Raw genomic sequence first — 27,767 nt, forward strand, 5'->3', positions numbered from 1 at the left:
AAAAAAAGTCATTAGTGAAAAATATATGTTTATATATAACATTAAAGGATGCATGAAACAAAGCAAACTAAAATCAGATAATAACCACTCCTAAAACAAAAAAACAACACAAAAAAATGCAAACTACATCTAATCTTCATCACTGAAATCAATGTCGTCTTCATCTTCATCACTGAAATCAATGATGTCTTCCTCACAATCACTATCATTGATGAAGTTTTCATCATATTCGACAACGTCAACCATATCTTCATCAACAATATCTGCATCAACCTCTACTCCATCAATCTCACTCCTAGTCCAACCATCAATGTCGTGTGTGTTGTCAGCTATGTCGTTATCCACATCTTAGTGCATGCAAGACGTGTTATCTTCAATCGGCTCAACTACTGAATCCATATCGTACAAGTCCCTTGGAAGCGTCTTCAACACAACTCGCCAATTATCATCCAAATTGTCCTGGACATAAAAAAACCTGTTTAGCTTGAGATGATAGAATGAATGGTTCATTTGTAGCTAAGGTTCGCGTAAAGTTCACTGTAGTGAACCCATATTCATCTATTTTCATTCCTGCACAAGTCATAACATCGCACCAATCACATTTGAACAGAAGCACTCTATTCTCCTTACAATAACGCAACTCAACTATGTCATTTAGCACACCATAATAACCAACACTACCAGTCACTGGGTTCATGTCTTTTGCGCTTGCAAAGCTTGATGTTTCTGCCGATACAAAAACTCCACTATTCTGAGTTTTCCTTCGTGACTCACGAACTTTTGTGTGAAATCTAAATCCATTTGCAACACAGCCCATGAAACAAGAAGCAAATCGACTTAGACCATATGCTAAACTCTGAAGTTGCTCGCTGACCAACTCCCCATCCTTTTTCATTTGCTAGACCTATTAAGATAAGAAGAAAAAAATTAATATACGCATGGATACATCTTAGTTTAATACCCATGCAGACAAGAACATGACTTAGATGCCTGCAAAGGCAGGGGAGATGTCTAGCACTAAAGAATCTTAGTTTAATCACATTTCAGAAGCACTAATCTTTGCGACTTGAGTTTTTATGGATGATGATGCTACTAGAAGTAAGATGGATGTCCCTTCTTCAGTCAACCAACTAAAATACATACAGATTATCAACCTCAACTTGCCTAAAGCGAGGCATATGATCGCTTCACATCTAGTTGATCACCCTCGGATTTGATCTAGATTCTAGAGATCAATATATAAAAGAGGTGCCAAACGGTAACAACAAACCTAGGCATTCAACTAGAGATGACATAACAATAATCTTTCTTTTTCTACTAGTTAGGGAGTTTTCTTTTAATCTAAACTGAAAATGTAGTCTAGGAATAGGTAAGAAAGTCTACACCTTCTTGTTTTGCTACATAGGCCTACATTAACAAAAGGAAGAAACAAATAATATACATCTTCATGCATCCTACACAAATAATGTGTCAGGGGAGAGTAAAGGTAGTTTTTCCTTGTTCTTTGTGTTGGACAAACTAATTATCAGTCCTCTAAATTATATAGATATGCACAAATTGTAATTTACATATATATTCACAAATTGATAAAAACATTATCTAACTGCATACATGTAACACTTACATGGTTTTCAAACCATTTACCAAAACGTTCATTATGAACAGTCCTATCACTTGCTCGCCGCCCGAGCTCATCCCTAATAACTTGTTTGTGCTTCCTGTATGAAAAATTGTTTAAATTATAATAAGTATATATGACACGTGTTTATAAATAATATTTCTGTTAACAAAGGAACAATTTCAATAAGGTGTACTTACTCAACAAACGGTACCACTTCCTCACAATTGATTAGCACATACAAACGAGCTTGTTCCCACTCATCATCTGTTAAAGTCCGAAACGTCCCCTTCCCTAAAGCACGACTGTTTCCACAAAAAATAGAAAACTTTCCATCTTATCCAACAACTTGGAACTCTTCATTCCTCCTTGGTCAGTTGAACTTAGTCTCAATCCCATCATTTAAGTATCTTGAGCAGAAATTCAAACATTCATCAGCAAGATACCCTTCGGCAATAGATCCCTCTGGTCTACTCTTATTACGAACATACTTCTTCAAGGTGTACAAGTACCTGAATAAATATAAAATAAGACAAATTTTAAGTTCAAATTTTAACAACAAAACATACAAGTAACCATTACTATTATCTTTACATACTGACTTTTCGATTGGATACATCCATCGATAGTACACGGGTCCAGCGAGCTTAGCTTGACCAGCTAAATGAATAGGCAAGTGCACCATAACATCAAAAAAGGATGGAGGAAAGATCATTTCCATTTTACATAGTATGACAGCAATTTGGTACTCAAGACGCTCCAACTCTGCAACCCATAATACTTTCGAACATAACTGCTGGTAGAAATTAGAAAGCTCAACGAGAACTAACATAACTTGCTTAGGTAAGATTCCACGTACTGCAACTGGAAGTAGTTGTTGACCTAGAACATGCCAATCATGGCTTTTCAGGCCAGGTATTTTGCATTCTTTCACCTGAACACGACACGATATATTGGATGAAAAATTATTGGGAACTTTAATACCTTTCAAGAATTGATAAAGCTTCCTCTTCTCACTCAAGGACAAGGTATAGGGTGCAGGGGGGATATAGTACTTGTTACCCTCTTTAGCTATCGGATGAAGTGACTTTCGCATACCCATTAACACCAAATCTTGCCTTGCCTTCAAGTTATCCTTTGATTTCTTCTCTAAATTCAGCAATGTCCCAAGCCAACTCTCACCGTTGTTCTTTTCAATGTGCATGACATCTAGATTATGGAGTACACGAAGGTATTTCCAATACGGGAGATCAAAAAATACATTGGTCTTCTTCCAATTGTATGGCAAATAATTATCATCTCTTCTTCTCTTCTGTCCAACCTTATCACACTTCGCCTTACCAAATGTGATTTGGTCGTACCCATGTAATTGAGCAAGTACATCACTTCCGCTAAAGGGACTCGGGGCAACTCCCATTTCAGTATTGTTATCAAAAGAACTCTTATTCTTTCGATATCTATGATTAAGTGGCAGGAATTTACGACTTCCCATATAACAGAACTTTTTCCCATTTTGTAACCATTTTGAGCATGTCTTCTCATGGCAAGAGGGACAGGCAAGTTGACCTTTAGTGCTCCATCCAGACAAATTAGCAAATGCTGAGAAGTCGTTAATAGTCCACAAAACAGCTGCATGCATTTTAAAATTCTGTTTTGAAGATACATCGTACGTCTCAACTCCCTTTTCCCATAACTCCTTTTTAACTCATCAATCAATGGCTGCAAGTACACGTCAATGTTATTTCCAGGACTGCTAGGGCCAGGAATTATCAATAATGACATGATAAGGAAAGGTTGCTTCATACACATCCATGGCGGCAAATTATACGGAACTAGAACAATAGACCAAATGCTATGAATAGAACTAAGACTACCAAAAGGATTGAAGCCAACACTAGCCATACCGAGTCTGACATTGCGAGATTCTAAACCAAATGAAGGATATCTTTGGTCTAAAATTTTCCATTCCTCGGATACCTTAAAGCACCATCTTTCGTACGATCTTCAGCATGCCATCTTATATTTTTAGAAGTTTTTGAGCACATAAATAATCTTTGGAGTCTTGGCTTTACGGGAAAGTATCGCAAAACCTTAGCAGCCTTTTTCTTAGGTTTTGCAGATTAACTAACTACATTCTCTGTACACTCCAATGAAGTCATAATCCATCTTGACTCACCACATATATCACAGTTATCCTTGTCCATGACCTGTTTATTATCCTTCCAATACAGCATACAATCATTTGGACATGCACCTATCTTAATGCACTCCATCCCAAGATCCCGCAGTTATTTTTTTGATTCATAGTGATTCTTGGGAATATTAGTGTCATCTGGAAGTGAACCATTCAATACTTCAAGCAACATGTCAAATGAATGATTAGTCCAGCCGTTAAGACACTTTACATGAAGCAAATGTACTAGGAAAGACAATTTTGGACTCTTAGTACAGCCCGGGAACAAGGGTGTATCTGCTTCCTTCAATAACTTGTAAAACTTCTGTGCTTCCTCATTTGGCTCATCCATAGGCCATTACATTTTTGCGACAACTTCTTGCCATGGGTGATTTTTTATATGATCAATGGAGGGGTTCCATTCCCATAAAGTGGGGTGTAAATACCGTGACTCTAAAAAACGTGGAAGGGAATGGGTGCTACACGTGGTGGGAAGAGACATTTTCAACTTAGAATGTCATGTTTTGACTGTAAGTCCACTTTCGACAAATACAAATATATGGAACACTCTCGAGTCTCCACTGAGACATTTCAAATGAGCGTATGACACCAAATAACCCCAGGCTATTGTTTTTTAAAGACGTTTTCTAGTGCCCCAATATAGTAATATGCAAATTATATAGTGTCGAAGGCATATAACTGAACTGCTTCTTAAGGCATTGCGTTGTAAGGCACACCACCCTCTGTGGGAGAACCGACGAGAGCTGAATGGCATTCATTGGTGCCCTGAGGTTGGGTAGTGCATACTATTAACCCAGTGATGAGACTAGTGATGGCCAAGAGAAGCCGATTTCACAGCAGACCAATTGGCAAAGTACTCAGTCAGTATTCAAGGCAATGATCAAAATAATGGTCTTGATCAAGTAACATACATATATAACAACACATACATATATAATTTAATATATTAAACTCACATCGACAGAATTAAAAGCATGGAGAATCAAGTAACATACACAATACACATAATCAATTAACATCATTAATCAATATATTCCACGATCAAAGAAAAGAAGGAAAAAGTGCCCACATATTGATTGCAAAGTTAACTAGTACAAATTAAAAAAGCATGACTATTTCGACCCCACATACGTGGCAAACATCTATTGGTAGGGGTCTCCACTTTATTCGTTTAATCGACAAGGCTAAGGCTCAATTTACAATATCATAGATCAATGTACAAACCCATTAACTCATGTGGCTTGAACCCTAGCCACATGGCTTGCCACTTATGTATATTAATTTATGTCCAAATTCGTTTATTATCAAAGAGATAATCATCAATTAAGAGTCATGTTCAATTACAATTATTTGTGCTACAAGAAATCTCTACTCTACACATATAAATACCAAACTATTTTTCATAAGGAACTACATTCTTGAGACTTGATCCCATTGATAATTTGGGTATGTAAGCAACTGAAAGGTACAATCTCATAATTCTCTCGATCACCATCACTTTTCTCGCTATTTTCTACAGAATTCATCTCTTTCGTCACCATTTAGTGTTTTGATAATAATTGGTCGAAACATAATTGACACCGTCTATAGTTCTTATTCAACACCCTTGATCACGTTATGCAAAAGTTATGACGAATACTAGAAGAGCCCAAGTTCCTGATGCACTTACTAACGATCATCGCGAACATGATGTTCAAGGTCAACCTGGCGATAACGAACTAGTCCCTCTTACTCCTTTCCAACACCTGGTTGTGCGCGACCTTGCTACCGTTCCACCAATGCGCCAAATTATTCAGCACAAAGTTATTGCCTTTGAAGATTCTTCGTTATCTAATGTAGATACTGTCCATCAAATGTCTCGAGAAGCACTTCTAAAAAGTTAAAGAGTGTACGAAAACAAAACAACTACTATAAATGTCATCTAAAACGAACCATTCCTCTCGAAGATGATATTGCATCTGTCACACCACAACGTAACACACGCCAACAACATAACAATGTGTGTGATTGTTTAAGTGGTGAGAATGAGATTCACGATGTTCGCAACAGTCATCAACGAGTTCCAAATAATGGGCGCAAAATTCCCCCACCTCTGTCAAGAAACAACCAACCTAACGGTCATGTTGTTGGTAGGCAAGGTAATGCTACTACCCGTCGGATCGCGCGCACCCCAAGGTTCTACAGATTCTAGGCAAGTCCCGAGGAATTCGGGTGGAGAACAAAATAATGGTCGCACTCATGATCGAAACTATCAATATGGAGAAATACCTCAACAACGGGATTCTTATCATTCCGAACGATATCGTACTGAAGGCCCAACGTACCGACCACACTCATCTCGACACAGTCACAATAAATCTTCGTTGTTTTAATTTCTTCTCATTCTGTTCGTTCCCATAGGTGTCATCACAACTATGATTATGAGCTCGTAGCTATGGATCTGATGACTCCTCAACGTGTTAAAGAATTTTATTAAAAAAGATCTTCTTGATAGCGATTCTTTTGAATCAACACTAGAGAATCGTGTAGTTTAAGATGGTATTTTAGACAAATTTTCTCTCTCCGTCTATAGGGCTACTCACAGCAAAGATTTCAAACAGCCCGAGTTTACGAACGTTTAACTAAGTCAGTCTAAGTTTGAACGCTTTTACGCTCGCTTAGTACGTTACTATCGCTTCGACAAATTCCGACTAAGTTACCACATTTAACTAAGTCAGTCTAAGTTTGAACGTTTTTACACTCGCTTAGTACATTACTATCACTACGACAAATTCCGACTAAGTTATCATGTTTAACAAAGTCAGTCAAAGTTTGAACATTTGTATACTCGCTTAGTACGTTACTATCGCTATGACAAATTCCGCCTAAGTTACCAAGTTTAGTTTCGTCAGTCTAAGTTTGAACGCTTTTTACGCTCGCTTAGTACATTACTAATGCTACGACACAATCTTACTAAGTTACCATGTTTAACTTAGTCAGTCTAAGTTTGACTACTTTTACTCTCGTTTAGTAAATATCTGACTCATTAAGATATCTTTTCTTGTCGGTTCGGACAATGGTCACTAAGACTTCACTATGTCCATTTTCATTCCAATCTCACTACCTAATTTCTGAGGAAATGGTCTTTGGTAATTATCAATTACGATTCAATTATGCGAGACCACATTTCTCGTTCAATCTTATTTTATACTATTCAATTTGCAATAGTTTTTCCTGTGAATTTTGCCAAGTTTAGTTAGCATTGGGTGCGTTTTTCTCTACAAGGGGGGTGTCTCGTTCTATTCCATTTCAACTACATAAATCAACAACACTGTTAGTTTTCCACAGCAATTCTTCCTTTGGGAGCGGTCGATAACTGTGATGCCACATCAGCACCAATTTCATCTAGCACCTAATTGATCAGATCATCAGTTTCCTCTTCCGCTTCGTCATCGTCTAAAGCACATCAATGGCATCTGACATCATCTCTATTGTCATATCCATTTGTGTTGATTGCCTTTGGAATTCTTGTATCACCTTTGCTTGCTTTGCAGGAGCCATTTGCTTATTCATAGCACCCATCACCTTAGTGGCACCCTTCATGCCAGTAGCAACTGCAGTATTGGCACACATTTCTTGAGTGTGTGTTGCTATACCTCTCATTTGAGCTCGACTACCTTGTAAATTAGCAGTTTGCTGCCTTAATCTGATAAGCCGATGGGCAAGAAGTTTTGTTGCAACCTCATTTATTTCCTGTTTTGGTAGTCCTCTTTATCTCAGCAACTAGCCTCTTTTCTTCCAATTGCAATGAAGTAATTTCCTTCTCAATGCCTCTAGTGGCATTCCTCATTTCTCTCTTACTCACCCGTGTGCTTCTTTAGGGGTGGGTTTTTTTAGCGAATATGTTTATGACTCAATTGCCCCAAAATAGAAAAGCCAAAAATTAAGGAGAAGACGACCCTATTCCTTCTTCTTCTTTTTTTTTTTTTTTTTTAGAGTTATGTTTTTAGTTTTTTACTAGATTTTGGACCCGGGCATACGCCAGGGATCTATTAAATATTTTGTGTGCTAAAAAGGCTTTACAAAATGTCTCACACAAATTTTCGAATCAGAATATATTTTTATTGAAAATAAACCGAAATACGTTAATGAGCAGCAATTATGGTGCATAAGTACTTGGAAACTAAATGATAAAATTGAGATAGGCTCTTCACTTTGTGGTTTAGGATATTAATCCATAATTTTCAAATAGAATTATCTTAAACTTGATCTAGCTTGTATAATAGTTTTCTTAGATTTATGGTGATTTAGTGGTAAATCATCACCCCTCGGCTTATGTACATGTATACAAATCACTAAAATATCTATCAAATCACTAAAACAAATTGATTGTTTCCATATCCTCAAAGAATACACTACTCCCACTTGAAAAGATTTATCACATGAACGTGTTCTACGATGAATTGATGAATACAAAAAAAATCTCTTTCAAGAAAATGTGTTCACCTACATAGAATACTTCCCCAAGTATTTTCTCTTTTTCTAGGTGATTGTTTGTATACATGCAAAATATAATTATTCAATTCCAACGACTAGCAAAGTCGGTAAAACCTTTGGGTGATGATACCAAAGGTCTGGGGGTCGAACCCCGCCAGCATCAAAGAGTTACTGATCTCATTTAAAACATGCTTGCCAATCAAAAAAAAAACATGAATAACAAAGAAGATCATGTCGTTCTATGTCTTTCGTCAATGTGAACATGTCAATGTGTTAACGTAAGATTGGGTGAGTAAAATGAGTAATGCCATTAATTTTCAGATTTGAACAATCTAATAATCAAATGGATGGAAGAAAAGTGCGTCTTTCAAATAACATTCCCTTTCCAAACTTGAAGCTTCTAACACACACCTTGAACTTACAATAAAATGCTCAAATATTCCATCTTATTCCACTTTTTTCCTTATTTCTTATAGTAGATTTATCTTCTCAATGTTTCTACAAGCACATTGCAAAACAAAGTTCAGATGAAGAAATAGTACCACAAAGTTCTTTCAATATTGCAATAATGTTGGAAGGGTTAAGTTTGATGGTATCAATAAAGTACCACAAAAATAAGTATAACAATAATTCACACAAACACTCTTCACTCTTTTGAACCAAAGAATTATCATCCATCAATTATCAGTAGAACACTCGTAAATTTTTTTTAAGCTTCGATATATTTTACTCCAAAATTATTAAAATTTCTAAACCAAAAAATGTTTAGGTGGCTCTCTTTGCAACCAAAGTTCATTGCGTATCGAATAAAAGTTGTTGAGCTATTGCAAGTTCAACTGTAGTTCTATTGCTTTGAAATGTTCATCACAATGCAAATTCAATAATAGCTTTCTTATGAAATGCCAAAAGTAGTCATATAGGACATCATATTATTATACAACTTGGCAAGATCCTACTCCATGATGATATGGACATTCTATAAGCATCTACACCCATTTATGAAGTTAGAGAGGTTACTTGCCAGGATCTTACTCCATGATATGGACATTCTATAAGCATCCTGACCCATATCTTTTAGCACTATCACATCTTCCTGCACTCAGAATGAGCACAAATTTTGAAAATTTACTTTTAGCACTATCCCATCTTCTTGTACTCGGGAAAAAAAGGAACAAAACTTAGGAAACCAAAGACAGACGCCTCGATCAGTTAATTTAATCCTCGCTCCTGAATAAAGTGATTTCACTCACCGTATCTTGTATTTGTTATAAGAGTCAGTTCCAGGAGCTGAAATGAAATGTAAGAAGGTTGTATATACTCAGTTCAAAGAAAGGCAATGTATTGTTTATAAATGAAATTAGTTAAGTACATATACTTAAGGTTTTGCTTACCATTTAGGCCCTAAAGGAAATCGTCCCAAATGCTAAATACAATTTTGCTTTTGAGTTCATTTGTGTTTCCCGATGATATCCGACTACAAAATCTAGACTGTTATAGTCAGCTCGTATTATGATGGAAAAAGCTCTATGGATTCACATGTAAACGTATTATATTGCTCTATATACATTGAATAGAAAAACAACATCACATGCATAACCATGCATTACATCTACCTGTCTTCCAAATATGACTATCGGTGATCGTCTGATTCTTTCATAGTGTTCTTAAACCGATAGAAGCATAGTTCTCTACATTAATGAGAAAGAACTTGGGAGAGTTTGCACCTTGGCATTTGATCTCGTGTTGACTTTGGCATTTTCTGAATCGAGTGTTTGAGTGTATGTATATGAGAGGTTGTGTTTGGATGATTATTAGATATATCATTAGATTGCCTAAAGAAACAATGTCATACAAAGAATTGAAGCATAAATCAAATGTGTAAATAAAAGCACCCCTTCATAATAAGCCAGTGTTCTTTTTACAGGTCTAGACTTTCAATATGTATTATCATATTGTAGCCTGCATGTGTTTCAAAATCAGAATAAGATTCAAGAAAAAAAATGAAAATGAAGAAAAATGCATATCTTAAAAATGTGAGAGTAAAAACGGTAAATTTAAAAGTTTCTAAACAATGGGGGACTGTAGTGGGAGAAAAGGAGTATCTTAGCTTAACTTATTTCTGTGATCAGGTGCACCGTTTTTCAGTTTCTTTTGTCTATTTTTAGTCTTCTCCTTCAGGACTACCTGAAATTAACATCCTATCTTTCCTTTTTTATTTTGTTTGACTTTCATAACCAAACCCTTCCCGCCATCAAAACCCTTGTTTCGGTTTACAAAACAGAGAGATCAGCTCCTTCCCTCCATGTTTCTAGCCACCCCATTTCTTTAAATGGCAAATATTCCTTCTTCCTCCACTAACCCTTCGGCTGCTGCTGAGGGCTCATCTGGTTTGCGTAACCAAGGCTCTTGGAGTTCTCTTTTTAGCCCAATTACACAAGCAACACTCTGAGGAGCTTTGAAACTCATCAAGTTGATGGAGTTGCCGAAATTCCAGCTAGTGTTTTAGAGCAAGGAGTATCCTTTTGGAGTGATTATGTTGTTGGGTTCTTTGTTGAGAAAAGACTGCCATTTCAATTCCTTTGGTCAAAGCAACTCTGGCTCGATTATGGAAGATTAAAGGCAGCTATACCATATCGATAGATAGAGAACTATTCTATTTCAAGTTCAATTTGGATGAGGATAGAAGAGAAGTTTTGGAAGCATGCCCCATTTTCATAGCTGGTCGTCTATTTGTTGTTCGAAAGTGGACTCAAGAGGTGGAAGCTCAGCGACGCAGGATCACAAAAATTTCCATCTGGGTAAAGATCATGGATATGCCAAAAGAATTATAGACAGATGATGGGCTAGGTTGTGTAGCAAGCTTGATAGGGAAACCTGTATGTAAGGATGAGGCTACAAAGGCAAGAACCAGGCTCAGTTTCACTAAGATATGTGTTGAGGTCCCGATAGATTTTTCTTATAGGTCTACTATACTAGTGAAAATAGGTGAAGCAGTTGTGGACCTAGCACTAGAATATCCTTGGGTGCCGGCTTCCTATACAAGGTGTAGCTTATTTGGGCATAAACTATCAAATTGCCCAGCTCGACCAAAACAAGGTTGGAGAGCCAAAACTATACATAGAGATAGTGCAGCACCAAATACGGGGGAAAATATAATCCAGTATGATAACTCTATTGATGGAGGTTCTACCTATGCTAAGTGTGAGGATGGTGAGGTTATGGAGATGGCTACCTCAAGGTTAGAGTTAGTACGATATGAACCACTAGTGTTACCAGTTCAGCAAGAGCCTGAACAGAGCTTCACTCCTGTCACTAACAGAATTGCTCAAGTTATGCATAGGCCAGTAGTTGAGGAGTTCCAGATACCCTCTAATAACAGAACTGAAGAGTATAATGTGGTTACCATGCAAGCCCAGGGAAAAGGGAAGAGGGTACAGGAAGAGTATGCAAATAAACAAAATTCATTTCAAGCTCTAGCGGAGAGTGATGATGAGATAGAAGATGACATTTTTGAAAGGGTCCCTGTGGAATATTTTAGTGATCATTTACCCCCAAGGGATGTGGTGTAAAAGCAAAGACTCGAGCACAAAAAAGAGTTGTTGAGTTTAAGAAAGAAAGTGCAAGTTCCAGAAATGAGAATAGCAAGGAATCCCAAATCAGTGAGAAGAAGAAAAAGGCAGGCAGACCCAAGGGGTCAGGGAAGAAAAAACACTAAATGGTTTCGATGATTAACTTTTGTGCTTGGAATATTAGAGGGCTTAATGATTTCAAGAAAGCGGATGAAATTAATAGACTCATTTTGAAGAATAAATTATGTCTCCTAGGACTGATGGAAACGAAAGTAAAGGAGGCAAAGAGTAGCATTATCAGTAGTATGTGTGCACCAAATTGGAGTTTTGCTAATAACTACAGTAACAACCCAACTGGTCGGATTTGGGTATTATTGGATCCTAACCTATTATCAGTACACAAGCTATATGAAACCTCGCAGTTTATCCATTGTAAGGTGTCAGTGCTTTTTAACTCCTTCAGCTTCTTTGCAACTGTTATTTATGCAAGTAATAACAGTCAAGATAGGGTGGGCCTATGGATGGACCTTAGACAGCTACACCAAAGCATCTCTAAATAATGGTGTGTCTTGGGTGATTTTAACAATGTCCTTTTTTCTCATGAAAGGATTGGGGAAGCAGTGCAATCGATAGAAACTTTACCCTTTGGGGATTGTCTCGCAGATACAGGGATGTATGATTTAAAAGCATCAGGGTGCTTTTACACTTGGACAAATTATGGGTCTAGAAGTAATAGGGAATGGTCTAAAATAGATAGTGTTGGTAAATGTTGAATGGTCTAGAGTGTTTGCTTTTGCCATAACTGAATTCTTAACTCAAGGTATCTCAGACCACTCACCTATGTTGGTGCATCTGGTTGACATGGAAAGGGGTAGAGTTCCATTTCGTTTTTGCAATGTCTGGACACTACATAAAGAGTTCAAGGAGGTTGTACAGTAGGTTTGGAATGTTGAAGTGGTTGGTAGTCCGCTTTATATTCTGGGTCATAAGTTGAAGCTGCTGAAAAACAGATTGCGCGGATGGGCCAGAACACACATGTCAGACCTTCATCTTAAAATAGAGGCATCAAGAGATGAGTTGAAAAAGGTATAAAGAAAACTTCAGCAGTTCCCTCAGGATGCTAGTTTGACTGATTAGGAGAAAGATGCTAGAGAAAGACTTGTTACCTTGATAGAGATGGAGTATATGGATTTAAAATCTAAAGCAGAAAATGATTGGCTTGACTATGGGGATAAAGGCAACAAATTCTTTCACCAGGCTATCAAGGAAAGGAAGAATAAAAATTCCATTTGGGCAGTGACTGATATGGAGGGAGTAAAACATGAAGGGGTCGATGTCTCCAAAGCTTTCCTTCAGTTCTATCAAGGTCTCCTGGGTGTTCAATCCCAAGCTATGTGATCTGATACTTTGTTACAAGAGATTCCTGTCAGAAAAGTGGTGGATCAAGAGACGACAACTTTGCTCTCTGAAAATATATCAGATGATGAGATCACGAAAGCTCTGTTCTCCATGGAAGATGCAAAAGCTCCAGGCCCGGATGGTTATAATGCTTTCTTTTATAAGCAAACATGGGATATTGTGGGTGGTGATTTCCTTAGAGCTATCCAATCAATCTTCAGAAATAACAATATTCACAAAGGTACTAATACTACTTTTCTGTGTTTAATTCCAAAGAAAGCTATTGTGTATAAGGTTGATGAGTATAGACCGATTGCTTGCTGTAATGTTACTTACAAATGTGTTGCCAAGGTTCTAAGTAGCAGGATGAAACATCATCTGGAAGAGTTGATAGAGTTAAATCAGTCGGCCATTATCCCTGGAAGGTGTATACAGGACAATCTGCTATTAGCGCATGAGCTTCTCAGAGGATATACAAGGAAGCATGGTCCCCAGAGATGTACAATCAAAGTGGACATACAGAAAGCCTATGACACGGTCAGCTGGGAAACATTGATTATAGTCCTTAAAAGATTTGAGTTTCCCGAAAAGTTCATCAAATGGCTTGTCATGTGCTTCACCTCCCCTTCTTATTATATATTGGTGAATGGATGCCCACAAGGGTTTTTTGAAGGCAAGAGAGGGCTCAGGCAAGGAGACCCATTATCTCCATATATGTTTGTGTTGATCATGAAACTGGCTGGGGGGTCTCTTAAAGCAGGGTCTGAACTCACGAAGTATTATCCCACATTCAAAGTGTCGAAAACTTGCCATCACTCATTTGAGCTTTGCAGATGATGTCCTTCTTTTCTGTAGAGGTGAAGTTGAGTCTATAACTGCAGTAAAGGAGTATATTGATTTCTTCTCCAATCTTACAGGGCTCAAGATTAACTCTATGAAAACTTCTATGCTCACGGGTAGCATGACAGAGGATGAAGGGCTGGCTTTGGCCAATTTGCTAGGGATTCAGGAGGTTACTCCTCCTATAAAGTACCTCGGATTACCTCTTACCTCTGCGAGACTAAGCTCCAAGGACTGTCTGCCTTTGATTGAAAGAATCTCGATCATAATTTCAAACTGGAAAAATAGAGCTTTATCTTACGCGGGAAGATTGCAGCTTATACAATCCATTCTTTATTCTTTCCACATCTATTGGGCAAAGACCTTTGTCTTGCCTATGGGAGTTCTTGAGAAGGTGCCCAAGCTGTGCAACCGGTTTCTTTGGACTGGAGTGTCCATGCAAACTAAGATGCATAAAGCCAGTCATGCAAAACTAAGATTACACAAATCCGAAGTGGGGTTAAGCATTATGGATCTGCGAGTGTGGAACAAAGCGGCATATTGTGGACTGTCTCAAAGTGGCAAGTAAAGAAAAATCTTTATGGACACAGTGGACCTAGGAATATCACATAAAGAATAAGCACTTTTGGACCATGAGGATACCGCAAGACAGTTCTTGGGTCTGGAGATGCATTCTCAAGCACCGAAAGACTACTAGAAAATTCATACGATGCTTGCTAGCAAATGGTGAGGGGACTAGCTTGTGGCATGATCCCTGGATGACTTCAAAGCTGTTGATCCGTGATAATCAAGCTCAAAACTTGCTGCAGGACTTTCCAGATGATGCCAAAGTAAGTGAATTGATTACCAATGGTAGATGGAATGAGGTGGTAGCACAGTTACCAGATGGAGAACTGAAAGGGAACATCCTGGAGATGAGCATCGACCCAAACATAGGGAACGATCTAGTTGTGTGGACACCTTCTAGTAGTGGCAAGTTTACCACTAAATCTGCATATATGGCGATAAATAAGGTCAGAGAGAAAGTGAAATGGCACAAGCTGGTTTGGGGCAAGCTCACTGTCCCAAAACACTCGTTCATAACTTGGCACCTGTTCGCAGGGTGCCTAGCCACTCAAGACAGTTAATACACAGGAGGATTATCACCACTTCTAGATGTTGTTTCTGTGAGGCCCATCCCAAAAATTCAAAACATCTCTTTTTCAACTGTGAGTATTCACGCATAGTGTGGGCTGTTGTAAAGCAGCGACTGGGGGTTACAAACATTGGTTTGTGAATCTACCATAGAATGGCAGCGTATTTTGCAGATTAGTCGGCAAAGATCGGTGACTAGTGAGATAATCAAAGTTGTTGTCTGCACCACAGTTTATGGTATCTGGAATGAGCGGAATAGCAGGAAGTTCAAACAGAAATATCATACAGCTGACACCCTCTCTAATGATATAATTGAAAGGATGTGAAACTACCTCCAGAGAGTGATAAAAGACGCATAATACACACCTGAAGCTAGGAAGATCAGTGCCAGTTTCGGTATTGTCTTATCACTGAAACAGAGAACACTTATTCTAGGAACTTGGGTGAAACCACCACTTGGTACAATAAAGGTTAATACCGATGGGGCAGTAAATGCTGATGGAGCAGGATATGGTGGAATTCTAAGGGATCAGGATGGGGTTCCAGTGATTACCTATATGGGCCACTCAAATCTTAGACCGGTTATCATCCAAGAACTAAAAGGAGTTGAAGCTGGGCTTTTAGCAGCCTAATACATGAACTGTAAGAATATCTTGGTAGAATCTGATTCTTTGAGGGCAGTTCAAGTGATCATCGGGAGGGAGATATGTCCTTGGCATTGCTTAGAACTGGTTGCTGTGATTAGAAGGACCATGAGGAAATTTGAGTCTGTTGTAGTCTCCCATGTGTTTAGGGAGAGAAATAGAGTGGCCGACTGGCTGGCAAAGGCCAGTACTATAATGGGTAGTTGTAGTCCTTGTGAGAGTCAAAACACCTTTTATAGCATTCCTCCTATAGCGTATGAGTTAAATGTTATAGTGGAGGAGGATGCTAGGGGTATGATGTACCAAAAAGGGTAAGCTAGTTTTCTAATATAGGTTGAGGTTTGCCTAACCCCTAACTGTTTCAAAAAAAAAAAAAAAAAAAATGTGAGAGTGCGTGATGGGTATTCGGGCACTTACTCGGGAAGTATATTGGTCTACTTCTTAAGAAGTTAATAACCAACAACAAATATAAATTCCAGGTATATGAAAGGGTTATGCGAATAACATTTTGAGTGTTCTAATTCGGTATATCTCACATAATCCTTAGAGAATGTGGGGAATCATCTGTCACACCCCGAATTTCAACAGAATTCGGAAAAAACAATATTTGTTCCCGACTCTTCGATTTTCGAGGTGTGATGCACTCCCAACTTCCAAAAACCCATAAACAGTTTAAATATGCGGATAATTAAAAACCAATAAAAATCTTAAATTAAACAAAAGTCCTCTTCATTACAAAAATTCACAAATAAGATTAGGTTACAAATCTCTTTTCAATAACTCTTTATTTAAAATTACAAATGAAAATACAAATAACATTGTCTCAACTGAAAATCTATTTCACCTCAAGGGAAAACAAAACATATCTTGAAATGCGACGCTAACGCAAATCACAAGTAGCAACCAACCTTCTTCAACACTAAACCTGTCAAGACTTATCAACTATGTTCATTTAATGAACACACCCGATAAGCAAACATGCAAATAGGGTTAGCATTATAAAAATGCTGGTGTGAGTAGCTCTAAAATACAACATATACTTATACATATACATACACAATCCATAAGGCAGTTAGTTCCTCCACCGAGGCGCCTTAACTTCCAACAACTAATACGACATTCTTAATTACAATAAGTAAGGCAGGTAGTTCCTCCACTGAGGCGCCTTAATTTCCCACTAACCACACAACAAACCATATGCATAATAAAAAGGCATTTAGTTCCTCCATGAGGCGCCTTAGGTTCTAACTATACTAATAACCAGCCAAGCATATTCTATACTTACCGCATTTCATGCTCAATTACAGAGTGGGTCGTCTCTACACAAGTAATTAGTTTGACCCACCCTTCTGCAAAACCATATACAATCATCTATCTAAAGATATATCATTAACCAACATATTACCATAATTATATTAATTAAGGCTTTCTTTGCGTGTCCCTAAAATCACGTCGTATCTATGTCTTACCTAGTTTCCCTGGCTACCACAATCGCTACCCAACGCCAAACATGTACATCCACATGCCTCCCCTCACATAATGAACCACTCCGTGCGTAGCTACCCTAAGCGGGATATCGCATACCAGGTAACCCTCACACGAAAGTCATTATGTGAGTACTGCCACTATTCGGCATAAAATATCACGCGTCTCGTTCTAATTTTTGCGAACGGAATAATCAAGCCACCATTTGGCTACGCAAGAAGGGCTATTCAGCTTCACTGAAATGCCAGAAGGGCCAATCAAATTACTTATGCCCGAAGGGCCATTCAGATTCACTGAAACGCCAGAAGGGCCAATCATATCACATACGCCCATCACAAGGGCCAAATCACATGAGTTGTGGTAGCTAGGTTCTGGGATTTTTGTTACGTAATTTATTCAAGTGTCATACCTTTATATCTCAGAATAATTCTTATTCTATCTCATGCTAGTATACTTAATTGTACTGAAGCTCAACGTTTCTCATTACAATACAATCCACATTATCACGTGCCAATACTATTCATTTCACGATATCTAAATATCTCTATATCAAATCTCGAAACTTATTATTTCATGTGTCAATCATATATTGCACTACAACATATGGAATATCTCAAGCCTTCATAAATACTACAATTCATTTAAGTAACAACTCATAATAGTAATCAATCCTGTAATATATTCATTCAATATATTTATGTGAACTCAATTCACCATCAAATCCCAATACTAAAGGCCATGAATCTAAGTCCGTATATAATTTAATTCTCACAAAAACGTATATATCTAAGTCTTATAAGAATTCCCCTCTTGTTACGTGTCCAATATTTATATGCTTTGCATACTACTCACGCCAAATCTTAATTAAATAATGACAAACAAGGTTATACAATTTTTGACAATATTTTATTACTATATTTGTCCATATTCTTAAATATGTGAAAATCTGGAAAAAGTCAACATTCCACAGTCAACGGTCAATGGTCAACGGTTAATGTCAAAGTCAACCTGTCATTGTCAAAGTCAAACTGTCGTTTCCATGTTCAATAGGTTCATGGTCATAGCCCTGGTTCATGGCTAAGGGCAAAGGTGTATGGTTCATGGGCTCATGAATAAGGAAATGGTTCGGACCCAACTAGCCAAGCCCAAACCCAAACCTTAGGACCCGGCCCCAAAAGTCTAAACTGGCCTAATAAATCAACCTGACCCACTTTAAAACATATGGACTAAGCCCAAAACAAAAACAAAAACCGGTCCAAAGAAAGCTAATGTGAGCCGGCCCAACAACAAAATTAGATTTCGGCCCAGCAACTAATATCAAAACCGGCCCAAAACTAAAATAGATTTTTGGGCCCAAACAAAACCAACAACTTGGTTCTGACCCAAGCCCAAGCCCAACCAAACAAACAATATCGTCTTCCTCCCTTACCAGCAGCTCCTTCCCCCACGTTCCAGCCACCATCAACCACCCACCGGCACTCCAAAACAACCCAAGCCAGTTCGGTTTTGCATCCCCTAAAAAACCCCACATGCCGATACCACTCAATTGAATTTTCATTACTCTTCCAAAATTGCGTTTTTGCGCCATTAATGGACCTCCAAGCTTCAACAGCACCTTACCACCCATCGAAACAGTTGGGTTTCGATCCCCAACAAAACCCAACACTATACTATACTAAAAAACTTGATTCCTTACCTCATTCACCACTTACAGAAAAACTCGACCTCCGTTGACGAGTCTTCAAGCTCCCAACAGCCCTCCTCCCAACGTCAAAACACATATCCGACACTTCCCAACAACAACCAAGCCTAAATCCATCTTAACCACGACAATAAGAGTTCAACCCCCATTAATTCGGGCAGGCAACGCCATGAAAAACCTGTTTCACAGCTTCGACAACCCTCACCAAACTTCAATCTCAACAGCACCCAATCCAACCTCAACAACCAATAATATACCAACTAACACACCACATATTAAACACAATACAAGTTTAAAAAGTATACAGAGACGATCTCTCTGTCTTGCGCCGCCATTAACGCTTCTTCGAGCTTCGCCAGCACAATAACTTTTTTTTTCAATAATTAAGAACAACGAACCATATATAACAAAAATCAGTTTAACAATAACGACACAAGGAAGAATGAACACTAAAAATGAGTGAAAGCATTGAACATTAAGGTTGTTTCCGTATACACGTGAAGTAGAAAAACTAACTACTCACTTGTATTAAAAACTCGACGAATCCCTCATCGCCCGAATTGTCGCGCTCCAACGCTCTAGCAATCAAGATTTTTATCTCCATCTCCATTTTTATTTTATTTTTATCTCCAAACCCTATTCTCTAGAAAAATATGTATATATACCTGAGTTTGAAATATAAGCCCAACACAGACTCGGGCCCATAAATCAGGCCCACATATCCCAAATCCAATCCAACGAATTTTAAATAAATAATTAAATTAATTAATTAATAAATAAATATATATTTTAAATACGGGCGTTACACCATCGGAAGCTAATTTTACACTCTATAATAAGTTATATATTGAAGAATATGTAGTGTTTTTGAGGTCGCGTTAAGGATATATTCGAAATAAGTTGGTACTTTATCATAGACACTAAAAGTGTGATTTGTAATAGGGAATTAGCTTATACAAATCACTTATTTTTTAGCAATTTTTTTTATTTGATGAAATATATAAGAATTGGAACACTAAAAGTGTTTAATTTGTAATAGGAAATTACCTTCTACAAATCATCTATTTTTTAGCAATTTTTTTTTATTTGATCAAATATATAAGAATTGGAAATACACTCAAACTCTCCAAATATAAGAATTAAAAATACACTCAAACTCTCCAAAGAGGTTCCATGTACGTGGGATTGTATGCTATTAGAAAAGACTATATTTCACATTAGAGTGCCACATAGGAGACAGAAAATGTTATCTCTCATATTAGAGTGCCACATAGGAGAGATAACAATCTCTTTTAGAGGTCTCTGCTTTAGTATATAGATAGTAGATTTTCCTTTTGAGTTAATGCAGGAGAACGTAATCCGATGCTTTCACATGGATACCATTATACACCCGTTTGTGGTTTTGCCAACCAACAACTAAGTAGGCCCAACCAACAACCAAGCAGGCTATACGTATTTTGGATGGACCAAACAAAAAACACTTATAATGCACCCTAACCCATGAAGAGGGTCCACTATCCATGTTACCAAATAGGGCCTATATGAATCATCTACTGGCCTAGTCCAAGTCAACTTTATTATTTATAAATTTTGGTCGAACAATTTGGGCTGAATGTTGTTATTCTTTCCGTTCATGTACTAGGTTAAACTGTTGAAAGAGAACATCTTCACATTGATGTTCATACTGATCTTCTTCATGGACGATGTATTCAACCAAGTAGCGACTTAGCCACTCACATAACCAAATAGTCTGGTGTAATCCTTTGTTGAAAATCGACCATGAAGTAAGGCGGTTTAATATGAAGCACTGAGGGCACCTTCGGTATCATGGACATGAGGCCTAAGCATTTGGCGCAGTAGGTGCCCAAGGTTGTAAGATGGCAATATAATGTCTTCTTAGAGCATTCCTAATGCAAGCAGCTTTGAGGGGAAATAACAACTTGTCACCCTTATGAGCCAAAAACAATGGCCCAATGCAAGGGTGACAATGAGGGTAGCTTTTCACTAAGTTACAATGAGAGTAGCATTTGCTTCTGAGATATGTGATCTTCTATAACACCCGGCTATTTCTATTTATTATTTTTATAATATATGATTAATATTAATAATAAGAATAAATAAAATAAAATAAATTGGATAAAGATTAGTGGAGAGAGAGGAAATGGGGGAAAAGAGGATAAACCCTCTTCCCTGTTTTCGGGGGTTTTGAAAAAGAAAACACAGAGAGGAGTTCACACAGAAAGTTTTACACAGAGTGGAAAAGAGAGAAAGGCGAAGATTATTGGGATTATTTTATGACGATTGTTGCATGGCGTTTTTCGTTCTCAAGTTTATATTCATTCACGTCACTTGTAAACACAACAGAGGTGAGTAGATTTTATCTTTCAATGAATTTTCTATTTTTAATTTTTGTTCTCTCAAAACAAAAAGGTTTTCTATCGAAAACAAAAGGTTTACTGTTTATATAAAACTGACTTTAAAACTTAAAACTGTGGAGAAACTATATTCAATCTGTGTCGTTTCATGGTTATTTTGTATGCTCTGTCTGCAAATTTTCTGCCTATGTTGAACAAGTGGATTGATAAAAATTCGAATTTACTAGACTTTAATGTGATGGTTATATACTGACGAAAATATGTTAAGTTAAATTATTTGAGTTTTGCAGGTTGTTAATTGTCGTTTGTTTTAGTTATGTAAACCAATTGATTTGGTTGATTGAATGGGTTGTTGGTTGATGTCGGGAAATTAAGTGATTGTTGTTGGTTGTTGGTTGATTTGGGTGGGTGATGTTGAAGCTCCGAAGGGGGCGTTAATGGCGTCGATTTGATTTTTGGGGTAGTGATAGAATTGAGTTTTTATTATACCAAAATGTGGGGTTTTTTATGGGGAGAAAAACCAAACTATTTCGGTGGTGTTTGGGGGTCACGCGGGCTCGGCAGTGGAGGAGTGGTTGGGAAAGATGACTGGGAGAATGATTCGGTGCTCTCGGTCGGTCAGTTGCTGAGAAAGTTTGTTTGAGTTAGGCTTGGGCCTAGTTATAACTTGTGGGCTTGACATTATTTTTAAGATATAACCTTTTGGGCTTAAGTTGGTTTGAGTTGGGTTTAGGCCGAAATATAAACATGTAGGTTTAAATTTTGTTAAAGATGGGCTTTGGGTGAGAGTTTGTTTTTGGGCCAAATCTGTCTCTGGTTTGGAATCAAGTTTTCACATAGTTAGGGTTAGATTCAAACTCTTGCCAAAACATGAAAAAAAGAGTTTTCTGAGTCTTCTTTCTGACTTAATTAGTGTCGTCGCATTCCGAGGTCTGTGGAGGTAGTTATGGTGTCTGGAAGTGTGGTTGACATAAAACATTACGTCAGAAATCAGTTTCTATGCACTGTGTTCAAGTCCAGTTTTAATTTAGTTAGAGTTTGAACAATTTTTATGAAAACATGAAAAAGTAAGATTTGGAAGTCTGCTTTCTATTCCAATTGGTCTCATTGCATTTGAAGCCCCGTGTAATTAATTATGGTGTCTGGAAGTTTGACTGGCAGAAAATAGTGCGTCAGAAATCAGTTTCTGCGCACTGTGTTCGAGCCTAGTTTTCAAACATTTAGAATGAGATTGAGTATTTTTGTAACACATAAGAAAGTAAGTTCTGTGTGTTATCTTTTCAACGCTAAAAGCCTCGATGCATTTGGACACATGTGGAAAGCATTGTGTCATTCAGAAGATAGTTTGTCAGAAATCTAGTTTACTGAAAATTAGGATGTTTACCAAGTTTAAACTATTTTTTTTTACTCCGAGATAGAATGACATTGGGACTTCGAGTTCTACATGAAAAAGTAAGTATACCTATCCTAGTTTTCAAATAATCAAGTGGTGTATCATTTGGATGGCTATAGAAAACGTTATTGTTTTGGCAAGTTATCTCGATAACTTACCATGTTTTCTTTTTAGGGTAGCTCTAGTTAATTTTTCTTATTGTAATGAGATAAATGATTTTACTTAGACATATGAGTGTCTTAAATCTTGATTGCTTAATTTCACATTTGTATTATATTCCAATTACAATTGTTGCATATACACTAAATGTTAGTATAGATTTATGTTATATCACGTGACATGTTACATTAAAGTTTGTGTTTAATATATATAATTGATGAATGAAAGGGAAATGAAGTGTGAAACCTTAAAGCATGAATTCTTATTGTTCTTTGACTTTGACAATGTGGCTGATAAGAACTACAAATGCTTGATTCCAATCTTGAAAGATTTGGATACATAAGCAGCTTTGAGCAAAAGTGCTGCCATTACACTACACTATATTATATATTAGTTATTAGTTATTATGATAATTATATGTGTACAAAGTTAGTACTTAATTGTATACGTGATTGTGGTTGTTTAAAATGTATTCATGAGACATTTAACTAATGCGTTATTTCTGATTGAACCTTTTGATATCTATGATTTATATAATTGATAATGAGGTGAGTTTATTAGTTATTGTGTTTGGAATCTTTAGTAATGATTCTTTTGTTTGAGACGATGTTTGTTTTGAAATGAAAATATTATAATAAATGAGAACTCTTGAGTGTTAAAATCCGGTATAAAAGTGTCCAGTGAAAATTTAATGTGTCACCCACATCTTTAGATCTCTCCATGCCTCTTTGATGAAAAGAAATGAAAGGAAATGTTTATGACTAATGATGTCATGTGAAAAGCCGCCTTAGAGAGGAACTAAGCCATTCACTTTGCGGGTGGGCTATATTCCTTGAGTGTACGGGAATGTATGTCTGAATTCCTTGAATGTGGCGGGAATGACCTAAGGTATTCATTGAATGTGCCATGAATGACATGTTAGTGTTATGATGGGTATTCCTTGAATACGGGAATGACCCAAGGTATTCAATGAATGTGCCATGAATGGCCTGATATTTTGCTATACCCAAAAAAGGCTTTGTGTATGTGTATGGAAAGCCCAGAGATGGTTGTGACTCACAAGTTACGAGTTTACAAGATGAAAATATATTTTCTAGAGGCGATATTCCCGCTTGGGACATATGTCTTGTAGTGGTACTCGGTGTGAGTGAGGCACACAGATATGTGTGATTTGACAAATATGTGAAGTGCAAATCGTGGAGTAGGAACTAAAGGTTGGGCTGTGTCTTTTAAGAAATGAGTCAACGAGATAATTAATAAGCAAAGTAAAATATTGATTTTACGTGTGACTGAGTTTTTGTATATGAATATTTATGTATTATAATGTACATGATTTCTTACAAGGAAATGTATATGTGGTTTGTGTAAGTTGATACTCACGAGGGATGAATGTACTCTCTAGTTGTGATATATTTCCTCGTTCTCATAAGTAGACGAGTGGTTTTTAAGAAAAATATTGGCTTTAAGTATGAGCGAGTTGTTGGATATGATTGGTGATATATTATGATATGATGTATATAATTTCTTATGAATGAATGTGAATATGGTTAGCATGATATGGTGGTGTGATATGAATGTTAGTTAATATTGGTGATATATTATGATATGATGGATATGGTGGTGTGATATGAATGTTAGTTAATATTGGTGATATATTATGATATAATTAGATATGGTGGTGTGACATGAATGTTAATATTGACAATATATTATGCCAAATTATATATACTCATGATGGTTGCAGTGAGAGTGAAATAGATGTATTCTATAAATGATTACATTTGAGAAATTTAACTTTGTTTTGCAGGAGGGTAGGACTTATTAACTTTTTATACAGAGACATTGTCCTACCCTAAGACGACGTGCTAGCTTAAAGGTAAAGTGTATCAAACTCATAGTTAAATAAGTTATCATATGTGTATGTAATAGTGGAATGGAAATTATATTGTGAGTTATTTTGGAAAGTGAGAATGATGAATATTGTTATATGAGATTTCTTGGAAATGAATATTGGGGGTTGAAATCTTACTTGGGAAAAAACTGCATGCCGTTTTGAGAATACAGAACTAAATTGTCTTCCAAGTTGAAATGATTGTAATAGTATATTTCTTGATTTGAAATATTGAACATACTGCTATACTATTTTATATTTTTAGTCTTACTCATACCAGCAAATTCAATTTGCTGACCCATGTTTGCTTATTTTGCAACGTGGGTGTGTTCTTGGAAACATAGATGGTGGAGTGTAGTGGATGGGGACACGTGATTTGGAGTTACTCTTGGAGTTTTCTGGTTTAAGTTTTTTTGAAGTGTATGGTTTTGTTTTGAGACAGATGTAATAAAGTTGGTTAGTTTCTTTGTAGTTTAGTAATGTGATTGAAGGATTGTTCCTTTTGGTTTTAAATTTGATCTCATATTTTAATATCGTGGTTGATAATATATTATTAGGGTTTCGTTTCATCCTGGGTTTTTAGATGATTGAATAGGGTGACGATTGAGATAATTATATCTTGGATAATTCCCTATTTTAAATTTTCTAGAAATTTAGGGTGTGACATCTTCGGACGAAACCTTTTATTTCGTCCCGCATTTTTTTTTTTTATTATTTTTTTCCGGACGGGATGTTTATGTCCTGTGTGTTTATTTTCGATATATTTTCATTTTTTACATTCAGACGAAATATATTCCGTCCGAATTTTAAAATCATTTTTGCATTGGACAACCCCTAGTAGTTTCTCACCAAGAAGATAACTATGAGGGGAAATAGTCCCGTGTGGCACCTATATGGAGATAACAAGCTGTTGTAGCTTCTCACCAATAAGGTAACTATGAGGGGAAATAGTCCCATGTGGCGCCTATGTGGAGGTAACAAGTTGTTGCTTGCATTGGGAATGCTTTTATGATCTCCAATGTACTCCTGGTTGCCACGACTTACGGACTTATAGCCCTACTGGGTTAATTGTAAAAGACTGGAGACTGCCACATATGTGAGTGAGTTGTACTCGGCAGTCTTTCTAGAACCCCATTTTATTGACTTACCATGTATTTGACATTTCTTCACACTCAGTAAGTCAGTAAACAACAAGGGAAAGCTAATGACTAACGAAAAACTTCTAAACCAATTATTCACCCAGTAAGACACGTTGAAGACATACTACCACCAACTGGATCATTATTAAACTTGTGTTCACCAGTTTTCTCTCGTCCAATCATCTAAGTCGTTAAAGTATAGATCTTGGTACTAAGCACCATGGTGTGGGGTGGCACTAAGCTCGATCAACTTTATGAATCACTCCCTACAAGGATCTCAAAGTAATGCGTGAACCACTTTCTCCTAAGACCACTCCCCCTAAGAAGGATTCTAGCTTTTTTTTTTTTTTTAGAGGTTATGGCAGACCTCAACCTGTATTAAGAAACTTGCAAGTACATTGTTCCTTTTATGTCTTCCTCTATAATATGGTGTAACTTTGGATCAAGAGGTAGCGAAAAGTAAATGACCCCACCCCATCATCTGATAATCTATATACAACTTGGAAAGATAATCATCTGCCTAATTTCATTCTCTAAAGACATGACTGAAATTACATCTCCCAAAAGCACTTTTAAGAGTTCTAATAAACGCTACCATATTAGAACAGTACCAAGGCCGGACTTATCTTTAATCCATTTAAAATGTTGATAGCGCCAAGGGAGTCAAAGTTAACTTCCAGCTTATCAATGCCAAGATTTTGGGCTTGTTTTAGGCCAATTGCTATAGCTTGAATCTCCTGATAGATTACTGAGTGCTTGGTGGAGCTACCTGCATATGCTCAAATAACATTACCCATAGAGTCTCTAATCATACCTCCATAACCATTTCCAGAGTCCTGAACTGAACTGTCTGTGTTGAGCATGTAAGAATCCTCATCAGCTGCATTCCAACACTACTAAAAAAATGGCTTTTTATGACAGTTTTTAGCTGTCATGAAATACATGTCATGACACTTTCTGATTGAAAAACTAACCGTCATTACTGGGGGTGTCATAAAAAGTCAACCAAAACCGTCATTAAGTTTATGACGATTCATAGAAAGGCGTCTTAAATATTCCTCCCATTATGACATATATTAGTCTTTAAAACGTCATAGTAGGTAAATTTTATTATGACACCTCATATGTAACCGTCATAAATTATAGTTAGAACCGTCAAGAAATTACTATTGACTACTATGGAACCATCATTTTATAAAACAAAAAACGTCAACAAATAGTTTACGCTATGACAATTCTTCTATAACCGTCATCTATTTTTTTTATTTTTAAAAAAATATATATATTATTATTATATTTTTCCTGCCAAAAATATTACATCATAACAACAACCCTGTAGAACTGGCCAAAACAACACATTTAAAAAAAACAAATTGCTCCATAAAATGCACATGTACACCATCACTCCTATTCAATAATATATCATTCACTCTATCATTGTACTTACATTTTCCTCCAAAAGAAAAGTACAATACAAAAAGTGTAGGAACCGTTATGGTTTCACCGAATGATTTACTACAAACCGCGAAAACCCACGCGCAACAGAATAAGGGGTCTCGCGGTTTGGTTAGAAATGATACCTTTAGATCAGCTGTGATAACTCTAAGAATCCAAGCTCTACGAATCAGCAACCTCTTGATCTTCTGTTGTATTCTTATCCTTATAATGGACGTTGTGTGGGCAACGATCTACCACCCTCTTCTTTCTCTCTTAGCCTCTCTCACTCACAAAATTTGGAACCAATTTTGGA

General features: G+C 36.9%; 2 pseudogenes; both read right to left on the reverse strand.

Annotated features, from left to right (window-relative positions):
• Positions 1 to 1,576: 1,576 nt before the first annotated feature.
• LOC147510156 (uncharacterized) lies at positions 1,577 to 2,339 on the reverse strand (annotated as a pseudogene).
• Positions 2,340 to 7,125: 4,786 nt separating this feature from the next.
• Positions 7,126 to 7,680, reverse strand: LOC147510157 (vacuolar protein sorting-associated protein 2 homolog 2 pseudogene; annotated as a pseudogene).
• Between the last annotated feature and the right edge of the window lie 20,087 nt (positions 7,681 to 27,767).

The sequence above is a fragment of the Coptis chinensis genome, chromosome 3, assembly GCF_015680905.1.
Source record: "Coptis chinensis isolate HL-2020 chromosome 3, ASM1568090v1, whole genome shotgun sequence".
Taxonomy (NCBI): Eukaryota; Viridiplantae; Streptophyta; class Magnoliopsida; order Ranunculales; family Ranunculaceae; genus Coptis; species Coptis chinensis.